At 35.5% G+C, this 14,611-nt stretch overlaps 2 long non-coding RNA genes across 2 annotated transcripts in view; both read right to left on the bottom strand.

The window, feature by feature from the left end:
• LOC110598342 (uncharacterized) overlaps window positions 1-11,185 on the bottom strand; it is a 234,718-nt gene extending 223,533 nt beyond the window's left edge. The window contains exon 1 of the long non-coding RNA XR_013437312.1: window positions 11,016-11,185. This is a non-coding gene — a long non-coding RNA (uncharacterized LOC110598342). The remainder of the gene's footprint in view (window positions 1-11,015) is intronic.
• Window positions 6,919-10,070, bottom strand: LOC144366391 (uncharacterized). Its single transcript, XR_013425499.1, has 2 exons — window positions 9,883-10,070; window positions 6,919-8,662 (listed from the first exon to the last, which is right to left on the bottom strand). It is a non-coding gene; the product is annotated as an uncharacterized LOC144366391 (long non-coding RNA).
• Window positions 11,186-14,611: the final 3,426 nt, after the last annotated feature.

The raw sequence follows: 14,611 nt of genomic DNA on the forward strand, positions 1-14,611 counted from the left end.
AGTGATACAAAGTGTAAATAAATTATTCTTAGGTATATCATTTTTATTTTGAACTATGTGAATATGTTACCATGTGTGAATGCAGTAGTTTGAATCTGTCCCCACAAAAGCCTGTTTTGAAAACTTAATCTCAAAGACAACCATGTTGGAAGATGGAGCCTAATGAGAAGTGTTTAGATCATAAGGACTCCACCCTCATCAGTGGATTAATGCAGTTATAGAAGGGCGCCATGCTGTGAGTTCCACCTCTCTTCCAGGAGCTTTCCTGCCCTTCTACTTTTTCATAAGATGAGGTCACAATGAGATTCTTAACAGATGTCAAGCACATGACAGTGCTCTACCCTTTTATTTCCCAGCCTCCAGAACCAAGAACCAAATACATTTCTTTTCTTATAAATGATCTGTCTCAGGTAACTTGTAAAAGCAACACAAAACAGAGTAAGATAATTACCTATTAAAAACTAAAATTAAAAAAATATATTTTCTGGAAGTTTAAGAAGTCCTCTGGAAGTTCCAACTCAATGTAAATGACATATAAATATTCCTAGAAAAGAGGCATAATTTTGCAAGAATTAGCTGATAGCCAGCTGGGAATGAAAAGAAACTTTGACCCAGAATGATCTGTGAATTCTGCTCTTCTTGCACAGATTTCCTTACCAACCTAATTCATGAAAGCATCCCTGGCTATCCTTAGGATTATAGATGTCTAAATAGCTCAATTTTGAAATAGGAAGAGTTTGGGAGTGATGAAAGGAAATAAAATGGGAAAGGTGGCTACAAGAAGAGATAAAAAGGAGGAGGACCCCTGATGTACTATGCATTTGTCCTCATGTATATGGACATTTTGGGTACACACATATGCATACGTGTGTGAGTGCACACAAACACATGTTCGCAATATATAATACTATATAATACCACACAGTCCAGTTGGAGAACAAATAGTCACTTCCAGATAGAAAGAAAGTTATGGTCCATTTTGTGAACCCTCTGGTTTCTTTCAGAAGCAATCCCTCCCTTATTAATTATCTGTAATTATCTGATCCCCATAATGATTGAACTGCCATCTACCCTGTCCAAATTTGGCCTAAACTGATATTTTATACAAGTGAAGAATCAATATATTCATATATAGGTCTCTATGAATCTTCATGAGTTATGCTATCTTCCCTAAAATCAGCCCCAAATCTCACTGATTTAACAAATTAAAAATTTGTTTGTTGTTCACATCAAAGTTCAAAATAAATAGGCATCTCTCCAAGTGGTGGCTCAATAACTCAGGCAAGTGAGGTATGGCTAGAGAAAATAGGTCACTGGGGGCATGTCCTTGGGGGTTACATATCTTGTCCCTGGTTTCTTATGCTCTTTCTGCTTCCTGGCTGCCCTGAGTTTAATGGTTTTCCTCTGCTATTCCATCATGACAGTGAGGTTCTGCTTCACCTCCAGCCTAGAGCAGTGGAGTCAACCAATCATGGACTGAACCTCAGAAACCATTAGCCCAAAATAAACCTTTCCCCCTCTAAGTTGCTCTTGGGTGTTTTGGTCACAGCAATGCAAAGATAACTAACACAAGCTCCATTTTCACCAAGGAGGTAAGATAAAGGCATGGGCAATGATAAAAGAGACTTTTATAGGCAGGACTAAAAATTTTAAACATCACATTTACCCACACTCCTTGGTCCTGTAATAGGTACATTGGGCGTTGGGGCTGTGCATGGTGGGCCATGCCTATAATCTCAGGAAGGATCATGACAAGTACAAGGTTAGTAATTTAGCAAGGCCCTCAGCAACTTAGCAAGAACATGTCTAAAAATAAAAAGGGTTGGGCATGTAACTCAGTGGTAAAGTACCCTGAGTTCAATTCCCAGTACCAAAACACAAATAAATAAAGTAAAATAACTACAATTGGTGTTAAAAACATATCTTTCTTTTGTGCTCAGAAGAACAAAGAAAGATGGATAAACATCTAATCTGTCTCTTCTACAATTCATTCTTCTCTTATCAAACATCTACTTCAATCTTTCTCCCATAGTCTTTTTTGGCTACTACATTAAATTCAAAATCCTGTATCTGCAAGCAAAGCACAATCTTCGCTGCCCAAGACGGATATGACTAATCTAATTCCTGTCACATATGCACTGAAAAGACAAGTAATCTGTCCCTCACATGCACATCCCTATACAATGATGGAATTGGAGCAGGATAACTGCAGTAAACACTCCTATCTGGAGAAAGAAAAACTATGAGTCACACAGTAAGCAAGGTGCTTTGCAATTCCAAAGTCCTCTCAGAAAAATGGAAGCAATTCCATATTTTGGCCTTGATTCTTCCCTGTGGAAGAATCTCCTTGTTGATTATTTTTTGTGGCTTCTGACTTCATCTTCTGAGTGGCCTTCTTATCCATTATCATCCCAAGTCATAGCTGATGGAGATTTTTCAGAGCACGGCTTCCTTGTAGGCTGTAGAATATTCAAATCTTTCCTGTTATTCATGGAAGGTGGAGATCTGCCTTGGTATATGTCCCCTAAAACTCAAATTTTAGTAAAGGATTTAGAGGCAAACTTTATCTTGGAGAGTATACCAAGAAGCACAATGAGTAGTAGAGAGGTAAGACATGGAAGGAAAGAAAGTCAATAAGGAAAGCATTTATAAGTAGATTACCTGTTGTGGAAAATGGAGCTCAAAACTTTGAAGATCTTTGAGGAGACCACTTGGAACATGATTGTTTTGAGAAGTGCAGAGGTTGAAATATATTCAAAATCCCTTATCTCTAATTGATTTTAGATCACTCATAAAGCACTAAATCCACAAAGTCCTGAAGCTGGTAAAAGACCCAAGAGCAGAGAAACATAGGTATAAGATTTGTCTGCTGTGTCCTGGCATAAACTGTGAGAAGGGGATGGTGTGCAATGATAACATCTGCTATAGGACCCAAGGTTTACTTAAAACTCAAATACTTGAAGACTTCTTTAGTGTGGATTTATTGGGTTTTTGGCAATACAATTCCCTAAATGACTTAATAGGCTTCCAATGCATTTGCTGTGAGGTAGTAAATCCTTACAACTCTGTTTTTGAGATATAATTCTTAAATCAGTTTTGTTATTTGGCTTTCTCACTCTCATGCATCACTCATCAATTTAACCTTCAGGATGAGGTAATCTTCCTTATCAGTAGATTTCCAGCAAGAATTTCTCAATAGTCATCTAAGGGAACACTGTACCCTTAATCTATTCACCCTGAGTTACTTGATTCAACTAACAATTTTTAAAACCCACTTCTTGTTTTGGATTTCAAAACGGCTTTCCAACCAAACATTTCTGAACTCCATCTGTTTCCTTTCATTTCTGCTTGTAAATTACTCAGTTCTTTCCTGAGCTCATCTCTTTTTGTAAAACCTTGAAAAAAAATAGCCTGTAATAGTGAGTCCAAAGTAATGCTCTGATTCATTTCAACCATTTTTCCTAGAACTGCAGGCTGAATAGGGACTTGTTCTGACCCCATTTTACTGCCAAGTGACAGTTTAATAAATATTTTTTCATTGCATCATGTGGACAGCCATTTTTACACTCTCTAATGTCAGATTTCTTACTACTTATATTTCAACAATTGAGTCAACATACCCCAATTTAGGTGTTTTGTTCTGTTTTTTGTTTGTTTGTCTGTTTGTTTGTTTTGTTTGTTTTGTTTCATTTTCTGCTAGCGGTGCTGGTGGTGGTGCTAGAGATCAAACCCAGGGCTTAGCTCATTCCAGGTACGCACTCTAGCACCAAATGCTTCTCCCCAGGCTCTAATTAGATTTTTAAAGGCAGTATTCCATTTCCGATATATATGTCTTTAATAGGTTAAATAACCTTAGCTATTACAACAACTAACCTCCAAATCCAGTCTGATATGAGTAAGCAGCTCTCCTAGGAGGCCGAACTCCAAGTGAGAACACAGGGAGTCAGGTTGTTTCCATTTTATAGAGGTGCCACCTCTACTAGAATAACTTTCTCAATCACAGATGGAGGAAAACAGAGCCCTGGAAGACCAGACAGGGGTTGGAAGTTTAGACTTAAAAGTGGTAGGTGTCCCTTCCACAGACATTTTTTTAATTAAATTTAATAAAATTTTTAAAATTTTTAACCAGCTTCAAGGGAGGCTGAAAATGTCAGATACATATACATATACATGTATGCAGAAAGAAACTGCTCATCTAACTTGACTCCAGCACTCTGACTGATAATTCTAACATGATACCACTCCAAAGGAGGACTAACTTTGAAACAAAGTAATTAATCTCCTCTAATACAATTCCATATTTATTATAGAGTAGATCTAGAGGATGAGGGGTTCCCTGATGTCCTGTAAATCACACCATAATCACTGTCCTCTCATTCAGCATTTAAGACTATTCCTGTATTAACTACCTCTATCCTTATCAGATACTAAACCACCAAGAATAATCTAGCAGAGATGCTTGCTCACTTTGGTTACCTGTCTTACAGTGATGACACATGAGGCTTTTTCTTTTTTTCCTCTTTGCCAGTCTCCTAACGTGGAAACTTTGCCAATTCCCTTATTACTAGACATGGCTATGACAAGGTCTGCTTTTACTTTTATAGATGTTCCTTTGTTAAAGCTGATACTCAACTGTAATGTTGAAAACCTTGGAGAACAAAATATGCACATATTACATCACCTTCTATTAAATACCTTCCTTCTGAAAAAACATTAGTCTTCAGGTGTCAATATGCATTAAAAAATATGCAAGTTAAGAAAAAAAATGCAGAACATTTACCCTAGAGAACAAGAGTAAGCTCAGGATGCAACCACCGTTTGAAAAATCACAAAATGGATACATTTAACTTAAGTGATTTCAGCAATTTGTGCTCAGGATTCAGTCAAAATGTTACAAAATGGGGTAAAATTACATTTGGGGGTATGTATTATTTTTCAAATGTGATTTAATTTTTATTTTATAAATATACTACACAGGAGTATATGTAAAAAACATCTATCTTATACTTCATGAGTGTAAAGGGATTCTTTAAAAATAATTTTGACTATGCAATATTTTAGGTGCTTACTTTTGAATCCAATACCCTTGTAAGATACAATTCCACAGAAAACTCACTGCTGTGCATGAACCATCACCTGACTCAGCCTCCCTGCATTCTGACATGATTTCCTCTTTATAGGTTCTTCTTCTGTCATGGTCCTTGTAGCTATCTCCAACTTGGTTACAAATATCACTTTTTGGATAATCCTTTTCTTTGGTAGTCTTAGTTTGACTTTCTGTAAATAATATATATATAATAATAATATAATAATAATAGTATAATATAATATTAATATAATAATAATAATAATAGTCATTTGCTATAAAATCATAATATCCATCTGAAGCAGAGATCTTGATATGGACATCAGATGTAGACTCAGAAAACCTCACAGATCATCTCAGGCCATGACTAGAGATAGTAGTAGAAGATAAATAGAAGTAGAAGATAAATCATTCCTCTGTTACTGCTACATAGCTTTCCTCAGCCATTCAGCTCTGGTCCATTTTGGTCTCTGCCATACTTTTGTATGGCCCAAGATGCATTGTCACAAGACTTCTTTTGCAAGAAGCAGCCTTTGTTTTTAGAAGAGAATGCACTTGACCAAAAAGAGTTTCAGCTCCAGTTTCAATTTCAACTAGGAATCTGAAGGGCCTGTCATTTTATTAGTAAGAAATACAGTACTAATAACAATAGATATTACTATTGAATGCTTATCATGTGTCCACTATGTTGATTGTCTTGTAGATTGACTTATTTAGTTATCACAACAATTACAGGAAATAAGCATCATTACTTTCTCCATTTTCTGAATAAGAACATAAAACAGAAAGTTCAAGTATTTTCCCAAGAACCTGCTGCCTGTGGTAGTGAAACCAGTGGTTCTATCCTCCAAAACACTTTTACACATTTTCTCCTTTTAGAATACTTTAATTGTGTCAGTCAATAAACATGGCTTGTTTGTAGTAGCCTAGGATTACTGTCAGTAATGACAAAAAAGAAGGAAATTAGTATCTTATCTTGTTAAAAAAAGAAAAAAAAAAACTTCCTTTCAAGATTGATACTTTCTGGATTTTTAGACCTTAATTAGTCCTAGGATGTTTTCACATTGATTAACTGAAGATGATTATTTAGTCCAGCATTATTATTTCAAAAATTACTTATAGCTATTTACTCTGGCAGAAAATCAGTAGGAGTTGTCATTATTTAAATCTTGTTGCTGGGCACTACACTCATGGAGCTGTTTCCTGAGTGGATGCTCAATGAGAGAAGACAGATATTCAATCACCTGGACCCTAGAAAACAGAAGTGAAAAAATGTCAAGTTGTATAAGACTAGGTCGTGATGGATGTGCAATTAGCTTTAGGCATCTATCCTTTGAATTAGGCTCTGTGTACACAATGCCAGAAAAAAAATTGTTAACTTGTTTTTTCAAATTAGTCAAAATTTTAGTCAAATTATTTTAAAAAAATAGTGTGATTATTTAGTAGCACATACCTATAAAGTATGTATACAGATGCCCTTCAAATTATGATGGGGTTACCTCCGGAGGAAAACATGGAAAGTTGAATATACCATAAGTCAAAGTGCATTTAATGTATCTAACTTACCAAACATCATAGCTTAGCAACACCTGCAGTATAATAATAGTTGTTTATCCTGGTGGTTATGTAACTGGGAATAACGGCTTGCCACCACTGTTTAGCATCATAAGAGTATCGTACTGCATATTGTTAACCCAGGAGAAGATCAAAACTCAAAATTTGAAGTATTGTTCTACTGAATGTCTAGTACTTTTATGCCATCATAAAGTTGAAATATTGTAAGTTCAACCATCATAAGCCAGGACACACACATGCACACACTTAACAAAAAGTTTTACTGACCAGACTTTGCAATCATTTATTTTAGTGTCTGATAAATTAAAGGAACCTAGAATATAATTGCAACAAGAGGCTTCATGTGTCATTATTTCATGTGTAGATTCTTTCATTCACATCCTTTGGTGGTTGTGGGAAACAATTCACAAAGGAAGAATTTTGTGAAAGAAAGTGTCCAATTACAGAGGAAGTAAAATATAAACAAGCACAAGGACTGCAACCTGGATTAAGCTCTTTCTATTCAGGAGGCAATTATCAGAGTATACTGTATTTAGGCTTCTGGGTGTTTCTTCCTGTAGCCTGCTTTTCAGACAGTACTTGAACTCCCACTAGCAGGGTTCAAAGACAGGAGACAGTAGGCGGTTGACTGTGTGATAAACCTGAAGAATATGTCAGGCGTGTTTGTCCCAAGTTATCTGACCTTCCTTTAACCTTCACCATCTCTATCATGAAATTTCTACTTCATGGCTTATTTTTTTGGTCAAAGTCATGCCTGAAGACGGACTCTATGAAAACAAATGTGTTACCTTTAAGATATTACATGTTAACTCAGAAATGGTCACTTACACAGCAACGCAGGATTTACCCAGAAGAGCAGGTAGGATATTTCCTGGAAAAGTTCACTTGAGGGAATACAACCCAAGGCAAGTCCATTTTAATAGAGAGAGAAAGTTTGAAGAAGAGAAGTAATGGGAGCTTTCTTGAACATGTAGTACTGAGCATGGGCAGTTCTAAGAGCAAGCATTCAAGATCCAGGAGACAGATCCAAAAAGGGCCAGGAGAAGGGTACCAAGCAACTCAACTAGTATGCAAGGTGAGGGAATGATCTTGCTCCCATCTGCCGGATAACAGAGGAAGAAAGGAAAAGGCATGAAAATATATGTGATGTGTGAAACAAAAAACAAGCAAAAGCTTTGAAAAAGATCATAATAAAATGACTTAAGAAGGTCAAAATTCATTATCTTCAGATCATCCACCATTTTCATCTTCATGTATTAGTTTCCTAGGGTTACCATAACAAATTTCCACAAATTGGGTCGCATAAAACAACAGAAATTTATTCTCATAATTCTGGCAGCTTAAAGCCCCAAATCAAGGTGTTAATGAGGTTATTTTTTCTCTGGGGCTCCAGGGAAAATCTGTTCCATGCTTTCCTCTTTATCCTTTGGTGTTGCTATCAATCCTTGGCTTGTAGACAAATCACTCCAATCTCTGCCTTTTTCGTCACATGTTATTCTCCTTCTGTGTCTGTCTCTGTGTCCCCTCTCTTCTTATGAAGGCTTGGATTAGGACCCACCCTAATTGAGTGTGATGTCATCTTAACTTGATTACAATTTCACATATCCTCTTTACATACAAGGTCATAGCCACGGATACTGAGGGTTAGGAATTCAACATATCAGTTTGGAGGACACAACTCAATCCACAACAGTGGTCTTTTCCCAAGAAGCAATGATATGTTAATGTTAGTGTTCATTATTCCCAAGGCTTTCCTACAATTCAGACAAGATCCTTTACTGGAGGAGTAGTGCCCACTCAAGTGAAGGAGGCAATTGAGGAAAACTCTACCACTGTGATTATAATGCCAAAGAGCTGACAGATGTTTAAGACCTCACCCTTGTTATATTCTTCCATTTGTGGTTTTCCCAGCATCAGCATTTCCATAAAGTTTTCTGAGTTTCACTCTTGGCAATAATCCAACACAACAGTAAGGCTCTGACATTGAAACACAAAGGACCACTGTTGGGATAAGGAGTGGCATCTCAGGAATAAGGAAGAAAGAGAAGAGCTAATGTCAGACACAAAATAAATTGCACACTAAATCAATGATATCCTTAATGCCAAACAAAAGCAAGCTTTTAAGACAGGTTGTTGTTTAAAAAAAAAAAAAAAAAAAGTCTGTACAGGATCACAACCTAGCAACTAGTAACTAGATACAATTAATATATAAACATAGTTGTGATTCTATAATTCTCCCCATCTTTAGTTTTTACTACATACACACCCAAATTCCAAGTTGTGCAAAGAAATTAATAGATAGATCATTGAATAAAGGAAATCCAAGTTATACATGGCATCCATTGAAAATGGGCCAGCATTAATATACCTCCACATCCATGCCAATCACAATGAACTAAGATGAATCAGTCTATTATGCCTCAGCATTTAGGATGTCAGCCATTAAGAGTGGAAGTTTTAGAATAATGCTCTTAAAAAACATGGAGAGCCTATTAAAATCAGGACTGGTCATTAACTTGAATTAGAAAACTTAGAAAAATTCAGATGTCTTAGGGCTAGAGGGATCTCTCAACTCTTTAAAATTGAGTAGAAAATGACTTGAGAGCTTTAACATCTGAAATTACACATTAAATGTTAATGCTATAGGAATATAGACTAACACCACCCCCCCCAAGTTTTAATAAAATTGAATATAACAACTTTTATTTACAAACTCATCTAAGCTAAGATCATTAGTAATTAAATCTTGAGATGCTTTCTCTGCCTGTGTAGCCAAAAAAAAAAAACCTCAAAAACTTATTGAATAGCTGCTACATGCCACACACTATTCTAGAAGCTGGTTATTCAAACGTAAATAAGGCCAAGTCCTTACTCACGGGAAATTACATGCTACTGGAGTAAGAGCGACTACACGTATCAGTTCAGAAGTAGGCGTTGAGTTGGGTGTAAGAGATTTTGACTTTTTTCCCTACTACATATTTTAATATAAAGTCACTTTCAATAACTTAAAGTTCCTTCTGGATTTTAACAACCTTTTATAGACACCATAGAAATAAATGCAAAGATATTACTATGTGTTTCATAAATTATATTGGAAGGCCTTAAAAAAGTCAATTATTAAAAGGTCAAAAGTTTTGGAACATATTTTCATTATTTGGTTCTAAGAAAACATAAATAATGTGCAAAGTGAAAAATGCCAGAAAATTATGAGGAAAACAAACCTGTATGTTAGTCCTCGGACTTCCTAGATCTTCTCAATTTTCCTTACTTTCATAAACTGTGGCATCTGAGTTACGATTTACCATCAGTTTTTAAAGAATTACCCAGGTATTTCTGGAATTCCTCAGAAGAAGGTTTGGGTTTTGCAAGTTTAAGTTATTAATTAAATTTTTCAAAAATAAATTTAACATTATTTTTAAAATGCTGTAAAGCAAAAAGCACAATTAAAAATTTTATACCAAAATCAGCTCATTTGAAAACTATCAACACAATTAATGCATGTAGATATATATATATATATATATATATATATAGTTTGCATAGTTTTCTTGATCTCTGATCATATATTTGAACTTCTTAAATTGGACTGTTGATAAAGAAGATTGTTGTTATAATCTCGTCATTCAATAAATTTGTCCCTAACTATACGCACCTTGTGAAAAATGATTTGAGGAAGTACATACTTTAGCATCAGCCTGCTTTGCATTGTTAATGGCAGCCCAGATATACTCAGCCAGAAACACTTGGTGTGGATTCTGTTCACACTGTAACTGTCAGCTGCATAGTAACAACTAAGCCCAACATATGGCACTAATTTTCAATATTTTTTAAATATTATGTTACTGCCTTCCTTCTATATTAATGATAAAGAATATAGTTATATTAGATATCAATAAGAATCCAATTTTTATAGAAAATTAACTACTGCTCTACTTTTAAATTTCCAGGTTAACTTTATTTTTAAAAAATCCTGAGGTTTTAAAATGAACTGTTAAGATCATTTACCATCTGTACCTATTTGTTGGAGTGAATCAATTTTTTTCAATATCATGCAAGCAATACAAATTATAAAAATAAAATAGAAGATTGAGTCTTCATCTATAATCTTTAGCTGAGTTTATATTTTTCATTCACTAAAATAGCATTATGTTTTCTCATTAATAACTTTTCAACAACAACACTAATCTCTTACATAAGAGCTTTTACATGATAGTGATTAAGAAAGAAATTTTATGAAAGATGTTTTACAATACTTCTAATCAGGATTTTTTTTTTCAAGAAACAGAAACCAACTGCAAATATTCACAATTTCAAAACTATTATCATTGTAAAAATAAAAGCATTTCCAAATTACCTGTTCAAAATGCCCCGAGCATGGTCTTTGAGGCCTGACATCTGTTGCCTACATATTTCTCCAATCTCAAGTACTACAAAGCTCTTTCTGGTTTATTGTGCTTTAGCCACTGGGATCTTGCTGGTCCTCAGTATCAGCACTGTTCCTGTCTTGGCATCTTCTGTTCTCTCTCCTTGAAACTCTTGCCAGCTATCACAGTAACCTACTTTATCACTATCTTCAACTGTTAAATGTCAGAGACACAAACCTTGGCCAGGCAATAAAACCAGCTTCACTCTCACATTTTCTGCAGATCACTTCCAATTCTCTCTCCCTCCACTCCTTCTCTCCCTCTCCTTATGTTTCTTCATTCTTTCCTTTCTTCTTTTTTCTTTATATCAATTTCCTCTTTCAAATTATAAGCTCCAGGACCAGTGAGTGAATAAATTAGTGACAAAAAAGGACACTCAGTCAATTTACAGAAGGAGTGTGAAACTGGGAAGAAACTTGGATGATTTCTTTCTTCTATTATAGGGTTCATGTCTCTGACTCTCTCTCTTTTTCTCTCCTTACCTCATCAATTGCAGTCTCCTGTTTCTCCTCTGTAGCTGACTGTGAACAGAACCCACACCAAGTGCATCTGGGTTGCTATTAACAGTGCAGAGCAGGCTTGTGCTGAAGGATGTATTTCCTCAAATCATTTTTCAGAAAGTACATATAGGTAGGGACAAATTTACTGAAAGACCAGGTCATGGATACAAACTTTTTAATCAATAGTCAAATTCAAGAAGTTCAAATATATTATCAGAGATCATTAAGAGCACTGTACAAACTTATGTGCACCTACATGCATAAATTAATTATGCATGTGGATCATGTTGATAGTTTCCAGTGGGTTGATTTTGATAGAAAAGTTGAAAAATACCACTATATTCAATGTAGGCTGCAGTTCAAGGGACCATCAATTTTGGACTATATTTCTATATCCTAATTCAAATTCTCAAATGAGACAAAACATTTAACTCAGTTCAACCTTTAGATTGATACACCCTTTGCCAGGTCACTGAAAGTGGTAGCAGGGACGCAATATCACATGGAACCAACATGGCTTTCTAGACCCCCCCACTTCACTTCAGCAGGTGCTGTCAAAGATACTTACAGCAACTTAGGGAGGCTTCAGCTAGGTAGAGATAGTGTCAGCTACCAAAAAAAAAAAAAAAAAGATACTGAGCAATATAATTTCAGATAGTTCAATGTAACCTTAACACCTTTATATCATGATGGGAAAGTTAAATATGTTTTAAGAAGTTGATTGCTCTATTTTCTTTTCTACTTCTTTTTACTTTTTTTACCATACAATTTATTTTTATATTTTTTAGTCAGACATGAGAGCAGAATGTATTTTGACATATAATACATACATGGAATGTACATACATCAATCATAATGTCTATTCTGTTCTGCTGCCCTTCCTATCCTCCCTACTCCTCCCCTTCTCTCCCATCCTTTCTCTCTATCCAATCTAATGTGACACACTTTTTTTTCTTTTTCTCATCACAACATTATATATGTACTCTGTATAACAATGAGGTCTCCTTCCATCTTCCGTGCAACTCCCCTTCTCCCTCTTTTTCCCTCCCACCTCTCTTCCCTATTTAGTGGTAGTCTTCTACCCAAGCTCTTCCTCCCTATCCCATTTTGAGTCACTCCCCTTATATCAGAGAAGACATTCGGCATTTGTTTTTTAGGGATTGGCTAACTTCACTTAGCATAATCTGCTCTAACTATTTCCCTGCAAATACCATGATCCTGTTATTTTTTAGTGCTGAGTAATATCCTATTGTGTATAAATGCCACATTTTTTAATCCATTCATCTATTGAAGGGCATCTAGGTTGGTTCCACATTTTAGCTATTGTGAACTGTGCTGCTATAAACATTGATGTGGCTGTGTCCCTGTAGTATGCTCTTTTTAGGTCTTTTGGGTATAGTCTGAGAAGAGGAATAGCTGGGTCAAATGGTGGTTCCATTCCCAGCTTTCCAAAGAATCTCCATACTGCTTTCCATATTGACTGCACCAATTTTCAGTCCCACCAGCAATGTATGAGTGTACCTTTTTCCCCCAGATCCTCACCAGTACTTATTGTTGTTTGACTTCATAAAGGCTGCCATTCTTATTGGAGTGAAATGGTATCTTAGAATAGTTTTTTAATTTGCATTTCTCTGATTGCTAGAGATGGTGAGCATTTTTTCATGTATCTGTTGATTGATTGTATGTCCTCCTCTGAGAAGTTTCTGTTCAAGTCCTTGGCCCATTTGTTGATTGGGTTATTTGCTTTTTTGCTGTTTAACTCTTTGAGTTCTTTGTATACTCTAGAGATTAGAGCTCTATCTGATGTTTTAGGGGTAAAATTTTGCTTCCAGGATGTAGGCTCCCTATTCACCTCACATATTATTTCTCTTGCTGAGGAAAAACTTTTTAGTTTGAATTCGTCCCATTTGTTGATTCTTTTTACTTTTTTATATTTAATATTCTTTCAATTACAAGTTACTAAAACCCCAAATTTGCTTTGAAAATTTGAAATTTTCTGGCTTACACTAACTGAATGAGATGGAAGTAGTCAGGATTCAAACCAGGATTGATCCAGAGCCTGAACGGTTTTTCTCAGAAGTTTCTGTTTTCTTTCATCATTATTTCTACACTTGATATCTTCAGTGTCCTCATGCTTTAAACTAGCTTCCAGAAGCTCACAGGTCTACAGTCCCATGAATCTAAGCAGCCCAAGTGCCAATAGATTGGCTTAGCTCAGATTTTAATTAATTGCAAGTACTAAAGGAATGTGGTATCTTAGTTGGCTTAGGTTTTCACCACATATTCTGCCATAGGATGAGGAATACAGTCAAATCTACCAGGATCACGTGACTTAACTGGGTCAGAAGAGGTTCTTACTAGTGTAAAATCTGGATGGTAAGCAGCAGAACAACAAGTTTCCATTAGAGTTGACATAGTACTCAACTAGTGATGGATGAAAATAATTTCATACAAAACAATAAAACATTTCAATCTTCTGATTTTGCTCTCCTAAGCTTATATGAAGAGATATTAACTATCAAAACCAAATTGCTTTTTCAATAGTCTATAGCTAAAACATTATACACTTCATATTCATACTATACTCTTTACTTTTGGCTGAATGACCAATTCCTCCAATCAATCCTTAGAAAAGCACCTACAAAACCCTTCTCTCTAGGCATTCACATTAGAAGGGGAAGTTAACATTTAATCAATTAATATTTGCTGGCTAATGCTTTGACATTTACAAAGTCTGTGGCACATCTGCATGAAACTCTAAAATAAAATTAGGAAAGTGATCAAGAATAAGACTTCATAAAAGATTTAAAATCAGCATACTGCAGAAATGCAGCCACATCAATATTTATAGCAGGACAATTCAGAATATCTAAGCTATGTAGCCAACCTATGTGACCTTCAGTAGATGAATAGATAAAGAAAATGTGGTATCTATACACAATGGAGTATTATTCAGCCATAAAGAAGAATGACTTTATGATATTTGCCAGTAAGTGGATGGATCTGGAGACTATCATGCTCTGTGA

The sequence above is a fragment of the Ictidomys tridecemlineatus genome, chromosome 1, assembly GCF_052094955.1.
Source record: "Ictidomys tridecemlineatus isolate mIctTri1 chromosome 1, mIctTri1.hap1, whole genome shotgun sequence".
Lineage (NCBI taxonomy): Eukaryota > Metazoa > Chordata > Mammalia > Rodentia > Sciuridae > Ictidomys > Ictidomys tridecemlineatus.